This window comes from Bos mutus, chromosome 1 (assembly GCF_027580195.1).
Source record: "Bos mutus isolate GX-2022 chromosome 1, NWIPB_WYAK_1.1, whole genome shotgun sequence".
NCBI lineage: Eukaryota > Metazoa > Chordata > Mammalia > Artiodactyla > Bovidae > Bos > Bos mutus.
Window position 1 is genome coordinate 94,280,062 of NC_091617.1, and position 14,042 is coordinate 94,294,103.

Below are 14,042 nucleotides of genomic sequence, written 5' to 3' on the forward strand. Positions count from 1 at the left end.
TATTTATTTATTTGGCTGTGCTGGATCTTAGTTGTGGCACGCAGGATCTTCAGTTGTGATATGTGGGATCTAGTTCCCTGACCAGGGATAGAATGCAGGTTCCCTGCATTGGGAACACTGAGTCTGAACCACTGGACCACCAGGGAAATCCCTAATTTTCAATTTAATACTAGAACGTCTGGGGTTTTCTCAACAGTTTCATTACTAAATTTATGTACTAGACAAGAAATACATAGCACAGAATCTTGTATAAACATAAAACTTAGGAGATGTCTTAGATCTGGTTCAAATTTGATGGGGGATAAGTATATGCATTTGTATATAGCTAAGTGAATTCTCCTGTGTTATAACAATGGAAAGCAATTTATAAGAAAAATGTTTATGGGGAAAAAAGTACCTATGTATAGGACCTGGAAATAGTAATGAACAGTATAAGTAGGACCTATCACACACACAAATCTTTAAATCTATTACCTAAATGTCTATTTTAGTCATGTAACAGATATTTTGTTATCAGAAGACAACTTCCAAAAGACTAAATCACGCATGACATGGCAAAATATGTTCAAGAATCTCAGAATTTTAGTTCTAATCTCATTCAGTTAGTTTAGATAACAAAAGGGGAAAAATAATTAATCTATATCTAAATATAAATCAAAGGACATAATCCAAGTTTAAAAAACTGTTGTTAAAAATCATCAGGTGCAAGATTAACAGTATTAAAATAATGACTATATATTTCTAGAAAACAGAAGGATGGCAATGTCACATTCATATTGAAGTTCTGGGAGCAAGCCTGGTTCCTGCCTTGAAACCATCAAGCACACTGTTTCCTCTGTCTGCAATGCTTTCCCCTGCACTCCTTCATCTCTACCCTCTGCCCACCTTACTCATTCCTCCACCAGCCACCACCCATTTATCCTTGCCAGATTAAGGACTGGCATTTGACTCTCAGGACAGGACAGGTCTTGCACTATGGGTTCTCAAAAAACAAACAAAATGAAACTCAGCTCCTTCCTAAAATCTATAATTGCAATTAATTGTTGTTGTCATTCAGTCGCTAGGTCATGTCTGACTCTGCAACCCTATGGACTGTGGCACACCAGGCTTCCCTGTCCTTCACCATCTGCTGGAGTTTGCTCAAACTCATGTCCACTCAGTCAGTGATGCCTCCAACCTTCTCATCCTCTGAACCCCTTCTCTTCCCAGCTGCCCTCAATCTTTCCCAGCATCAGCATCTTTTCCAATGAGTCAGCTCTTTGCATCAGGTGACCAAAGAATTAGAGCTTCAGTATCAGTCCTTCCAATGACTATTCAGGATTGACTTCCTTTAGGATTGACTGGTTTGATCTCCTTGCTGTCCAAGGGACTCTCAAGAGTCTTTTCCAGCAGCACAGTTCAAAAGCATCAATTCTTTGGAACTCAGCCTTCTTTATGGTCCAACTCTCACATCCATACATGACTACTGGAAAACCCATAGCTTTGACCACATGGAACTTTGTCGGCAATGTGCTATCTCTGCTTTTTAACACACTGTCTAGGTTTGTCATAGTTTTTCTTCCAAGAAGCAAACATCTTTTAATTTCATGACTGCAGTTACCATCCACAGTGATTTTTGAGCCCAAGAAAATAAAAGCTGTCACTGTTTCCACTTTTTCCCCAACTATTTGCATGAAGTGATGGGACCAGATGCCATGATCTTCATTTTTTGAATGTTGAGTCTTAAGCCAGCTTTTTCACTCTCCTCTTTTACCTTTGTCAGAAGGTTCTTTAGTTCCTCTTCACTTTCTGCCATTAGGGTGGTAAAGGAATTACTTTTGTGTCTGTCTTTCCTTATTGAGCCTTAATCTAGGCTCTATAAGGGCAAGATCTGACACAGAGTAAGTGCTTGAGAAATATTTTTACTGAATGAATGAAAGTTATAAAACTTATGGAAAACCACTGCAACCATTACTTTGAGAAATTAAGCTTTCATAACATGCAATGTTAAAAGTCAACTTTATTTACTGTGGTGGTGGCGGTTTAGTGGCTCAGTCATGTCCGACTCTTTGCAACTCCATAGATTGTAGCCTGCCAGGCTCCTCTGTCCATGGGGATTCTCCAGGCAAGAATATTGGAGTGGGTTACCATTTCCTTCTCCAGGGGTTCTTCCTGACCCAGGGATAGAACCTATGTCTTCGCCTTGGCAGGCAGATTCTTTACCACTGGGCCACCTGGGCACCCCATATAGACCATAATTCATGTATTTTAAAAAACTATTTATTAAGATCAAAACCATTTTATCTTTAAAAGCTAAATCTTTAAAGTCTATGTATTTTGCTTATACTAATAATTCCAGGAAACACTGTTAGGATATTAAAACATTTTTAATCTGGAAATACATTAACTAGAAAAAACAAGACCATTCAAGGAAAAGCAGTACAAGTTTCATCCCTGGTGCTTCTTGTTATCTTGAATTATAATAGTTATTTCAAGGCAATTTATTTTTCCTGTACAGTAACTGTGTCAATAATTTTTCAGTCTTCAGCATTCAAATCCTCCCCAATGTACACACTGTGTGATTTTAAGAACTCAAAAGGAAATCCTTCCCGATCTCTATGGAGTGATTAAGACATTTTCATTGCTTTCTTGAAACTGAATTTTTAAAGTCATTCCTAACATGAAAATATTTTTGACTTAACTTTATTTCTATGTACACATAGAATATAACTCAACTACAGGGGAATAAAACAGTCCAAGAAAGAAAATTACCCATGTTTTTTTTTAAAAATCCTTAAACCAATTCTAACATCACTGTAACAGAGCAGAAGGCATCTGCTTTGTGTTTAAGCCTCTAGGGATAGGTCTATAAGATATGCCTGTCGAATTATTCAGGCAGGAAAAAAAAAAAAAATCAGTGAACACTAAGACTCTGACCCAGATATTCTTTGACAATCTTAAATGCATATACTCTCTACCACTACACTCATAACTGTCAGACAATGTGTCCTAAATACTAGTTCTAAAAGTACAATTCACCAATATTATGGGAAGTCCCAGGCAAGAAAAGGGATATCTGAATTGAAACATGTTCCAGGTTCTATCACATTATCTGCTTATCATATTGCATGAAAAGTGTCTGCAGCAGTTTCTCTGCGGTCGCCGACACCGGCCACATCTCATGGAGTGGCTTGGAGGCAGCCAGCCTCCAAAAGCCGTTTATGCCTTCCCTCGCTGCTCCCGGGAGGCCCATTCCTGAGCCCCACCCCATCTTTTCAGGGAGAAAGAGGATAGGTAAAGGGCTTTCACATATCCTATTAAAATATCTCTCTTCAAATGTTTACTTTCTATAATTTTCCCTGCTGCTGTGTTTCTATGGCAACCAGATTATAATCTACCAAGTTACCTCAGAAACCAGGCAAATCTCCTGTGTCCCAATATCAATTTTTCTTAGCAAGAGTGAAAGTCATTATTTGAGCAAACCGTATTCATCTTGGCACCGAGATATTTTAAAAGAAAGCATTTTATTATACTGAAGCGGACTGACCACCATGCTGTTTTTGCTGTCAATAAAGGAGATATAAAAATAAACTTTTGACACACACCAGCCCAGTGATCTGTCCCTAACCAGAGACATGAATGAGATGGCAGCAGCAGGCCTTGCATTGTGCGGCCCTGAGGAGCGTGAGTCACACCGGCAGGCTCCCTGGCACTTAACCTTTTGTATCGAACAAGTCACTCCGTCTGTCTCTTTTTCTGTCTCTCTCTCTCTCTCTCTCAATCTGTCTCTCCCCATCCCCCCCACCCTCCTTCCCTCCCTCCTCCTTTCTTTCTTTAGCCACAAAGCAGACATTACAGTTACAAGTTTTCTTAAATACAGAATGTGAAACATAACATCACTGTCCAAACCTCATCATTTTTTGCCCACTTAGTAAGCATTTCCTGCTTTTCCAAAATCAGCACTAAAACAAGTCATGCTGTATTCTGTGTCTTGTCAGAGGAGAAGGGGAAGAAAAGAAGATTTTTTTTTAACCACTGATAGATTTTTTTCCCCCCGAGATGTTAACATAGAGCCATGTTAATCAAAGACATATTTCAGGCTACTATTGTTTTGTCAGATCTGTTTCAAATCCGTTAGTGCTACAGGAACCAAGCAACCCAACATAACCAAAGGCAGTTCATTAAGGTTTACTGAAAAATAAGTGACCATTCTTCCAAAGTCTAAAGAAACAATACAACAAGAGGTAGAATTAACATAACTAAGCAAAAAGGCTAAACACAGCATCCTGGGAAAGCTTCACCCAACAAGACAAGTGAAGCAGGTATAACATCTTTCTTTACAGGTATAAATCTAAATAGAACTCTGTTTCTAACTCACCAGAAGAGCAAAAGGAAGGCTACTTTTGCGTTTTAAATTTTGGATGCCTGAAAAAAAAAAAAATTTGGATGCCTGATTAACCAGAAGATAATCTCCTGGAGACAAATTCCTAATTTTTGCCTCAAATAAAATACTACCAGGCACCCAACTAAATCATCACTGCCACGTATGTGTTCATCACAAAAGCTCCTGCTTGGACTGTAGTACTGACTGACCAAAGATGAAATGTTACATTTGCAGTATTTTCAAGAGTTAAATTCCATACCTAGTCAAGATATAAACAGTGCTAGGAAATCTCATTTCATTTTCAGAGCTTTTCCCACTTGCCACATCTGTGAGCTTGTCTTACTCTTAGCTGTTTCATATATGCATGAATATTCTCGTTTAGAGCAGTTATGAATATCCAACAGACATCTTAAGAGAGAAAGGAGTATTACAACCTAAAAGCTGCAGATGAGTTCCAGGTTAAGGACAGATTCTATCCAGGAAGATCTAACAACTTAAAAAGTGACCTCTGACTCCAGGAAAGGAATAGTAGCACCTTTCTTCTGAACACACACACACACTTCAGATTCCCAAACTCCAAAAAATTCCTGGCAAGCTTCACCCAGGCTCTTTTGTTCCACCCAAAGCATCCATCATGACGCACCGTTGAGACTCTGGTCTCTGTGTCAAGGCCATAGCTGGCCTCCAGCAAAACTGAACAGTAGCATCATTTGATTTTTGAGTTCTGTCTCTTTTACGAAAAGCGAGATGATGAGCTGCAAATGACTGACAATCACCTTTGTGGTAATAACATACACAAAGAACATGTCCCAGGATTTAAAACATGAGCAGTTAAACTGGAAGGTCCTAGAAGATAATAGGAAAGTACTGACTGACTCACCTGCTCGCATGTCAACCTGAAGCCTGAATCCAAAGCTGGTAGGAAAAGAACATATAAGACCAGGGAGCCTCCAAGGATACTTACACACTAGATCAAGGCAAAAGGACATCCAGACTTTAAAGATGGGGAAACAGGCTTAGAGAGGATAAGTAACTTGTCCAAAGTCACAGAACTACAAACTGACAATCAGCACTGGAACCCAGCCCTGCCTGACCAAAATACATGCTTTTCTCTTCTACCACATAGCATCTCCTCCTCCTCCCCAACAAGTGTGGGTTTCACAGAGTCAGTTCTCTAGAGAGACGCTTCAATAAATGGCTACAAGGATAGAATGCATTTAACTGGATCAAAAGCATGTCCCCAATGACAGAGGACAAGTTCTCTTCTAGGAAATCTGTGCTCACTCCCTGAGGCAAAGCCTGTTACCCCCAACATGGCAGTTGGGTGGTAAGGACTCCATCCCTTAACAACAAACAGTTGCCTTTAAACTGGGCAAGATTTATTCTCATAAAGTCATTGTCAAGTCCTTGAATTCCCTTAGAAACCTAGGAGAAACCAATAAGCTATTTGATTATCACTAACATTAGGTGCCATTTCTCATGACCTAATAGGCATAAGAAAAATAAAAGATTTCTCCTGAAAAAGACTGGGTCTTAAGCTTCTATACTTCTCAAAATCACCCTTCATTAACAAAAAAGACAGGAATCCATGAATAGGTAACCAAGGAAAGAGAAGTTAGATGAACCAAGGAGAACATTTTAATGCACTGAAATCACACCAGTGTCTGCTGAAAATATATACACTTGACCTTGAACCCTCTGCACAGTGAAAAATATCTGCATATAACTTTACAGTTGACCCTCCACAACCTCTGATTCAACCAACTGCAGATGGTGTAGTACTGTGATATGTATTTAGGGGGGGAAATATGCATAATATTGTATAATTTAAAATATTTTATAATATTTATAATAATAAATATAAGCGGATGTATGCAGTTCAAACCTGTTCTGTTCAAGGGTAAACTGTATATTCAAATGAGTTCAATAACTGCATTTCATGAAGTAAGTATCCCTAGAAGAATTACTACTCTGTAGTTTAGTCACTAAGCCATGTCCGACTCTTGTGACCCCATGGAATATAGCCTACCAGGCTCCTCTGTCCTCTGTCCATGGGATTTCCCAGGCAAGAATACTGGAGTGGGTTGACATCTCCTTCTCCAATTACTACTCTACTTCATCTTAATTCAGCAAATATTGATGAGTGCCCAGAATAGGTGAGGCATTCCATCAGGCCACAAAATAGAGACTCAGAACAACACAAAGTTCTCCCTACCTGGCAGGATGACAAATGGGAACTTGCATGGGATGGGAGTAAGGAATGACTTAAAACAAAACATTTACAGATAGTGGTAAGGGCTATAAAGAAAACAATGGCAGCTTGTAAGAAGTTATACATTTCTATTCCCTTTAAATGTGTTGTGCCCTGAATAAAGAGATTCTATTACTAAAAAAACTGTTTGCCAAGAATAAAAATATAGCACTAACTTAGGTGTGAAAAATGCAGGATGTAATATAGATGGCCCAAACTATGTTCAAAGCCTCTTTTAAGATAGCCAAAAATGCCTGAACCTAAAGTTTCAACTATAGGACTTTTCAGATAAAAGTCAAAAACAAAAAAGACCAAAAATATAAGTGTAAGTGTAGCTTTTCCCCGGCTAAGAGTAACAGTCACCAAATACCCCTGGAGCAGCATTACATTTATTTAAACAAATCTGTTTCATTTTATTGATTCCTGGTAGCTCAGCTGGTAAAGAATCTGCCTGCAATGCAGGGGACTCCAGTTCAAATCCTGGGTCAGGAAGATCCACTGGAGAATATATTTTCACAGAATTGTTGAGTACCCAAAAGATAATTCTTCCTGCTTTAGCTGAAATAATTATGTTCACTGAGAACAAAATTTGATTCCTGTCATCACCATTTCAGGGTCAATTCTTATTAAAAATATCCACCACATGAGGTAAAACCATTTCCTACCCCTCAATTCCATCCACGCACCCCGTATCTCCAAGCTGGGCTCTGGCCACACTGATGGGGAATCAGCAATTTGGACCACTTTCCATCTGATGTGCTTTGCACACTAAATCTTGTATGTCATCCTGCGTTTAGAGCCAGCTACCTCATGTCTGGTTTTTGGTTGGCTGACGCAGAGCAACGTGATCCACACTGACGTACCAACTGATGTCACACCCCTGGCTCAGATGGTAAAGAAGCTGCCTGTAATGTGGGAGACCCAGGTTTGATCCCTGGGTCCAGGGGATCCCCTGGAGAAGGGGATGGCAACCCAGTCCAGTATTCTTGCCTGGAAAATTTCACAGATGGAGGAGCCTGGCGGGCTACCATCCACAGGGCCATATGAGTGACTAACACCCTTCTCTGGTAAACTGTGCACTGAACCCCATAGACAGTTCCACTGCGGGAATCTCAAGGCTGCTGAAGAAACATATTTAACTGCCTACATTCCCAGTATTCTACCATTTTTAAAACTCATTTCAATGTTGGCCATGTCATTTATTGAACACTGTTCTTCCCCCACTAAGACATAATCAAGAAATAATGTGCCCATGAGGAATGTTCTCATTCCTATAACAGAAAATCAGTTCCCAATATTTTGTCTTTAAACAGTCTAGAGTTAACTTTTCTTATTACTATTAATACTATTGCCTTATATCTTATTCCAACATAAAATTAGAAATGAATACAAATATGTAATAGTCTATGGTTTTGGAAAGACTCTGAGTTAGAGACCTTAGCCTTTCCCTGCCTCTGCACAGTACATTATCATCACTTATTCAGGCCATGCTTTTGTATTGATTAAACTTATGTAAAACAATACCTAATGTAATTATTGAAACCCTGATCATTCAACAAATATTTGCTGAATAGTTACTATGTACTAGGCACTTTATTAAGCACTAATGATTCTAAGATGAGAAAGATAAAAGCCGACCCCTATTTGTATATTGCTGCAAAAGTAGAAAACACAATTAGCTGTTTTAAAAAAAAAAAAAAACATGATTATTTGCTATCAAGCGCTCTGGAAACTGAAGAAACCACCAAGACATCAGGAAAAGTTATAGTTGGAAGTGACACTTAAAGGGAAAATGAGAAGATAAGCCAAAGAACAATCACACAGCACAAGCACTGAGCGGTTCACTGCATTTAGAATTACAGTGTGCTCTAGCACAATTCCAATGCGGCTGTGAAGGCATAAGCAAGCAACAGAGGGGTAAAAGGTGAGACTGAAGAAGCAGGCCAGGCCCACCTCAGAAAAGTCTTTGTTTGCTCTGCTTGAAAGTCTGGACTTTATCCTGTGAGCAGAATTTTCCAGTAGGAAAGCAACACTGCTAAGTAACTATGATAGCAGTGAGAAACTCAAACATCTCTGAGATGGGAGACACTGGACCCACAGAGACCAGCACAGATATTAATTAAACATCCAACTGTGACATAATGCAGGGGTTACACACAGTTCTAAGTAAGAGTTTTCAAAAATAATCAACAGTTTAACCTTTAAATATGACTATCCAGATCACAGGGTTCGCTGCTGAAGAGTGCTGCCCTCCCTGTCAACACCACGGTATCTCTGATTACAGAGGTGAAGTCATGGGCATGGCTCTCCCAGGCGTAACTACTTGATTTTTCCTACTTCCTGTCACTCTCTCTAATTCTGTTATCCAACTGTGATTCTGTCACTTCCATTTCCACCACTCCTAGCACTGATAACTGAGGGGCCTTCACAGCCTGTCCCTCTCGTGTCTCCACCTCTTCCTAGACTTTTTCTATCTCTTATTTCTTCCCTTTGGTTTCTTGCTCTAAAAAGCTAAACCCCAAAGCACTCATCAGGCAACCTAGCAGTCCTGTCCTTTACTTGAAGCCAGCTCATCAAGCCAACAGTGCTGTCCACCCGCTATGCTGCTGGCCGATTTGCTGATCAAAAGGGAAGGAGGACTAATAGGGTTTATTATTATTGGGATTATTGGGAAACAAATTTAATTACGAACCAAACGAGAATCATTACTTATTCTCAAGGGTTCCAAGTTAATCATATCCCCAAAACACCTGTTCTGATTCCTAGACTACCCCATTTCAGACTAGCTAATTCATTTTTTATATCTTTAAGCTCTACTTTGCCTTTTAGCATATCATACATACATTTAAAAAGTTTGATAAAATAAGGACTCAGAATTGCAGATAAGCGTAAAAAAAAGGACACACAACATAAAACTTAATTATTAAATTTAAGATGAATTTTATTACTTTTTTTAAGACTACAAAAAATAAGGAAGCAATACCACATACTTCTTCTACATGTTTGTCTTCCTGCCACAATACACGTTTAGGTAAAATTAGATGGGGTTCAGGCCAGACTTGTCTTCTAAGTAACACTATATACATGTACACTGGAGAAGGAAATGGCACCCCACCCCACTCCAGTACTCTTGCCTGGAAAATCCCATGCTTGGAGGAGCCTGGTAGGCTACAGTCCATGGGGTTGCAAAGAGTCGGACACGACGCAGAGACTTAACTCTACTATGTACATACCCAGTAGTTAAGTCACTTTGTGCTAATCTCATTTTACTTTCAATTCACTTTTTAACTAAGAGTTTAAAATCAATGAAGATACCAAAGATACACAGTGAGAAGAACAAATCAGACACATTGTAGCTGAGTCCCAGCTGTGCCAGACAGGGCACTTAACATTTCTAACCCTGCATTTCCTCCTCTGAAAAGACAGAACACCTATATTATGTGTGTGCTCTAAAGAAGAAAGCAACCCCCCAGCAGCCCTGGTAGAAGGCCTTATATATAGTATGCTCAATAAATAATTGTTATTAATATTTCTTTCTCTTCAAATTTCTACCAGTGACATGACCTCTAAAGAGAAAGTCTGAAGAAAAAAAGTTTGCCACATCTGCCACATTTCATGTTCTCAATAAAATCTAAAACCAGCCAATTCTCACCTCTGACCAGATTTTCTGTTTGAGAAACATTCTGGCTTTCCTGAAAGGATCACCTCGCAGCTCATTCACATTTCAGTGTCTGTTCGGCTTCCGCAGATCCCAGCAACAATAGTGACTTTGGAATCCTTTCACAGTAGTTCTGAAATCTAAGCTCTTTATATCCACAAAATGCTGTGAATTACTTGGAACTGCTTCTAATTAAGATTATCACAAGGAAAGTCAGCAATAAAATGTAACAAAGTAACACCACAGTATGTGTCGATTGCCTATTAGGCACCCAGAACACCAGGAGAGGACCCTTTTCTGGGTCCTCTCAAAGCATGAAGGAAGAATTAAACCTGGCTGGCTTCTCTTCAAGCGTCCGCCTTTTTCTGCCTTTTTAAACACTTAAGCAACTAGTTTGAAAGGTTATCCACCATTCAATCCAGGAAAACAGAATTATACAGCAGGATACTTAAGACCATTAAAAAGTTTAAAGACACTATCCAGACTGAAGATTTCAAGGCAAACAGACTTGAAAATGCTCTTCAAAAATGTACTGCTTTAAGATTTTCCTCTCTAGATTGTATTGCCAGAGCATCGTAAGCAACTGTTGGAAAGCCTGATGCACTTACACTCAGTCTTGGAAGAACCACATCCCTGAGTGCATCACATACCGACTTGCACAAATGAACAGATTATTCCGACTCTTCCCTCACTCTGCACCCAGTCCAAATTCAGGACTGACACTAGGCTATGCAGACAGCAAAGGAAAAATGTGACAACGATTTTCCAGCCAGCCCCTCCCTGCTCCTCGCACGCCCTCAGCACACACAAGCGCACAGCAGATTCTATGCACGTCTCTAACTCGGGCCAGTTTATGTACCATGACATCAGCGCAGTATAATGAGCCAAGTTTAAACTCCATCTGGGACAAATAACGTCCAGGCACACTGTGACTTCTTTTGTTTATATACACTGACTAAATATGTCTTGGTGGTAAATGAACTTAAGATTTATTTCCCAAGGCCTCCAAACAATATTCTACACCCCTGAAGCACCTCCCTGCCTCCAGTGCTCTTCCAAGGCTATGCGTAAGTGATTTTTAACAGAACACATGATTTTGAAACATATAATTAACATCTTGAGGAAAGTCAAAGTCCAAGCAGCCCTTCATCAATCTGAAACAAAGAAGAGGAACTCACTAGCAAAGGGGTGTGGTCTCACAGCACAAATGCTGCCTGACACCTAATTTTGTATTCCCCTGAGAACAAGAATGAGCAGAGGTGAGACACTTCAGAAATGCTCATAGAGTGATTTCTTTTTGAAGGATAAACTTAAATGATTTTTTTTTCAATTCTGGCATTACTTAAGAGAAATAATTATAAATTCAGAAATGAAACAAAAAATAATCTAATAGGTTCAAGTCTTATAATAAGTTTTCAGATTTCTTAAGACACAAAAACTGTGCCTCAGGGATGATGTAATTTTTGAATGGAAAAGAAAGGTGGAGTTTGGAAGGAAAAGAAGGCAGACAAAGGTCCTTTCCTTGTGCCCAGGCTTGACAAGCCCCTGCCTTTTCTCTCTGGTCACCACCATCTCTCAGCAGGTGCTGATCCCAGAAGAAACTGCTCCCCTATGGCTAACCTCAGGGAAAGAACCATTCCCTAGGGAAAGAAAGGGAGCTACTCTGACGACCTGGGCCTGAAATGACTTCACCCCCACCTCTTCCTCCAAACTCAGTTGGTGCCTCAGGCTTCAGACACAGTCACTCCAGCTTGGTTTGCAACTCTGAGAAGCTCCACAGCCAGATTCACTGCCATCTTTCAGGGGTGATGTGAAGGAAATTTAAGGTAATAGCAGGAATACTCTTCTTCACAAGCCTTACAAATTACTACTATACAAAACCCAGTCCCGTGTCTCTCCTGACTGTTTACCTGAACAAAACAACGGAGATACACCTAAGTCCAAGCAATACCACCGTTCCTGGATGGTAGGACATAGGGGACTCAAATCCCAGTCCTGTGATTTGCCAGGTGCAAAGTACGTAACCTTTCTCATCTGTGGTTCTGTCTGTAAAAATGATTACCACCTTACAAGGTGTATGTTCACTGGAAGAAATAATATATAAAAGTGCTTGCTGCTGCTAAGTCGCTTCAGTCGTGTCCAACTCTGTGTGACCCCATAGACGGCAGCCCACCAGGCTCCCCCGTCCCTGGGATTCTCCAGGCAAGAACACTGGAGTGGGTTGCCATTTCCTTCTCCAATGCATGAAAGTGAAAAGTGAAAGTGAAGTCGCTCAGTCGTGTCCGACTCCTAGTGACCCCATGGACTTCAGCCCACCAGGCCCCTCCGTCCATGGGATTTTCCAGGCAAGAGTACTGGAGTGGGGTGCCATTGCTAGCACATCATAAGCCTCAAATAGTTACTATTCATTCCCTCTACCACACAGAGAACAAAAAAATGAAAATATCAAATGGAATTCTCTTGGGGAGTTCTCTGGCAGTCCAGTGGTTGGGATTCAGCAATTTCACTGCCATGGCCCGGGTTCAACCAGGCCGAGAAACTAAGATCACCAAGCCATATAGCACAGCAACCCCACCACCAAAAAGTAAGTCATTCTTTCCAATAATTTAACAAATAACCATGCAACTAAAAACTGAGCATAAAGTTGAGACAACAAACCTTCTGGTGATCAGCAAGTTTAAAAAGTAACGTTTAAGTTTGAAATAAATGCCAAAAACCTGTAGTCAGACCCTTGGCATTCTTTCAATGCCAAAAAAAATCTGACCTTTAATATATCTTTTACATTGTTAAGACACATCTCTGGAATGTTACAAAACATGTTAGCCCACATTTCCCCCATGTTCTTAAAATAATGGTTGGAAAATGAACCACTGCCTCCCTGCAAAGCAAAAGCCTACACTGAGTATGCTGCTTCTCTTCAAGTCTCCCTAATGGAGGCTCCTTAAAGTCCCAAGGCAGCTTGAAGCAGCATGGGCAGGTGATAAAAAGTGGGAAGATTCTCAGTGCCTAACCCTGAGTAAACCACTTTAAAAACAAGAAAACAGAAAGTCTGAGAAGTAAACACCCATAGATGTGAATACCCATCTATTAAAGGGTGATGTCGTCCATTACTCAATTCCACTCTCAGTTGATTCCCTGGTCTTTAAAACAGATATTATTCACAGAGTATATATTAAGCCTAAGGTCTAATTTCTCAATGCAAACATTTTATGAAAAAATATGGATGCCATTCCTTTGTAATTCATATCCTATCTACATTTTACACTACACTTATTTTCTATCATGACTAAAGTTGCAAAATAAATGATAAAGAAACAGCCATTCTATAAGGATGCTTTTTATACAGCCCTTTTGCCAAGGTGATGAGAATTAAGATGGATTTTAAATAGATGTACTCTGTCAATGCAAAACAAATCAGAAAAGATAAATGAGCTGGATGACTCTAGCTAACTTGGCTACTAAACAACATCACTAACAAAAGCACGTGTGTCACAGTTTTCCCCATGAACTAGAATGACAACTCGATATTCCAGTATACATGAAGACCGAAGAAACTTCTATCCAAGAACATGCTTCGGTACGAATTTTTCTATCTACTTAGAATACATAAGAACATTTTAACAACTCCTAAAAATTAGAAGTCATGAAACACAACTGGATAACAAGTCCATTTCTCTACATCTAAGGTTTAGCTCAGAAGGATTGATTTCCACTTTTATAGAAACACAGCTGGCCCTTGAAAAATGCAGAGCTTAGGGGTACCAACCCTC

The 14,042-nt window shown here is 39.8% G+C and overlaps 1 protein-coding gene across 3 annotated transcripts in view; it reads right to left on the reverse strand.

The window, feature by feature from the left end:
* The window catches only part of FNDC3B (fibronectin type III domain containing 3B), a 359,206-nt gene that overhangs the window by 260,284 nt on the left and 84,880 nt on the right, over positions 1-14,042 (reverse strand). The window lies entirely within an intron of this gene.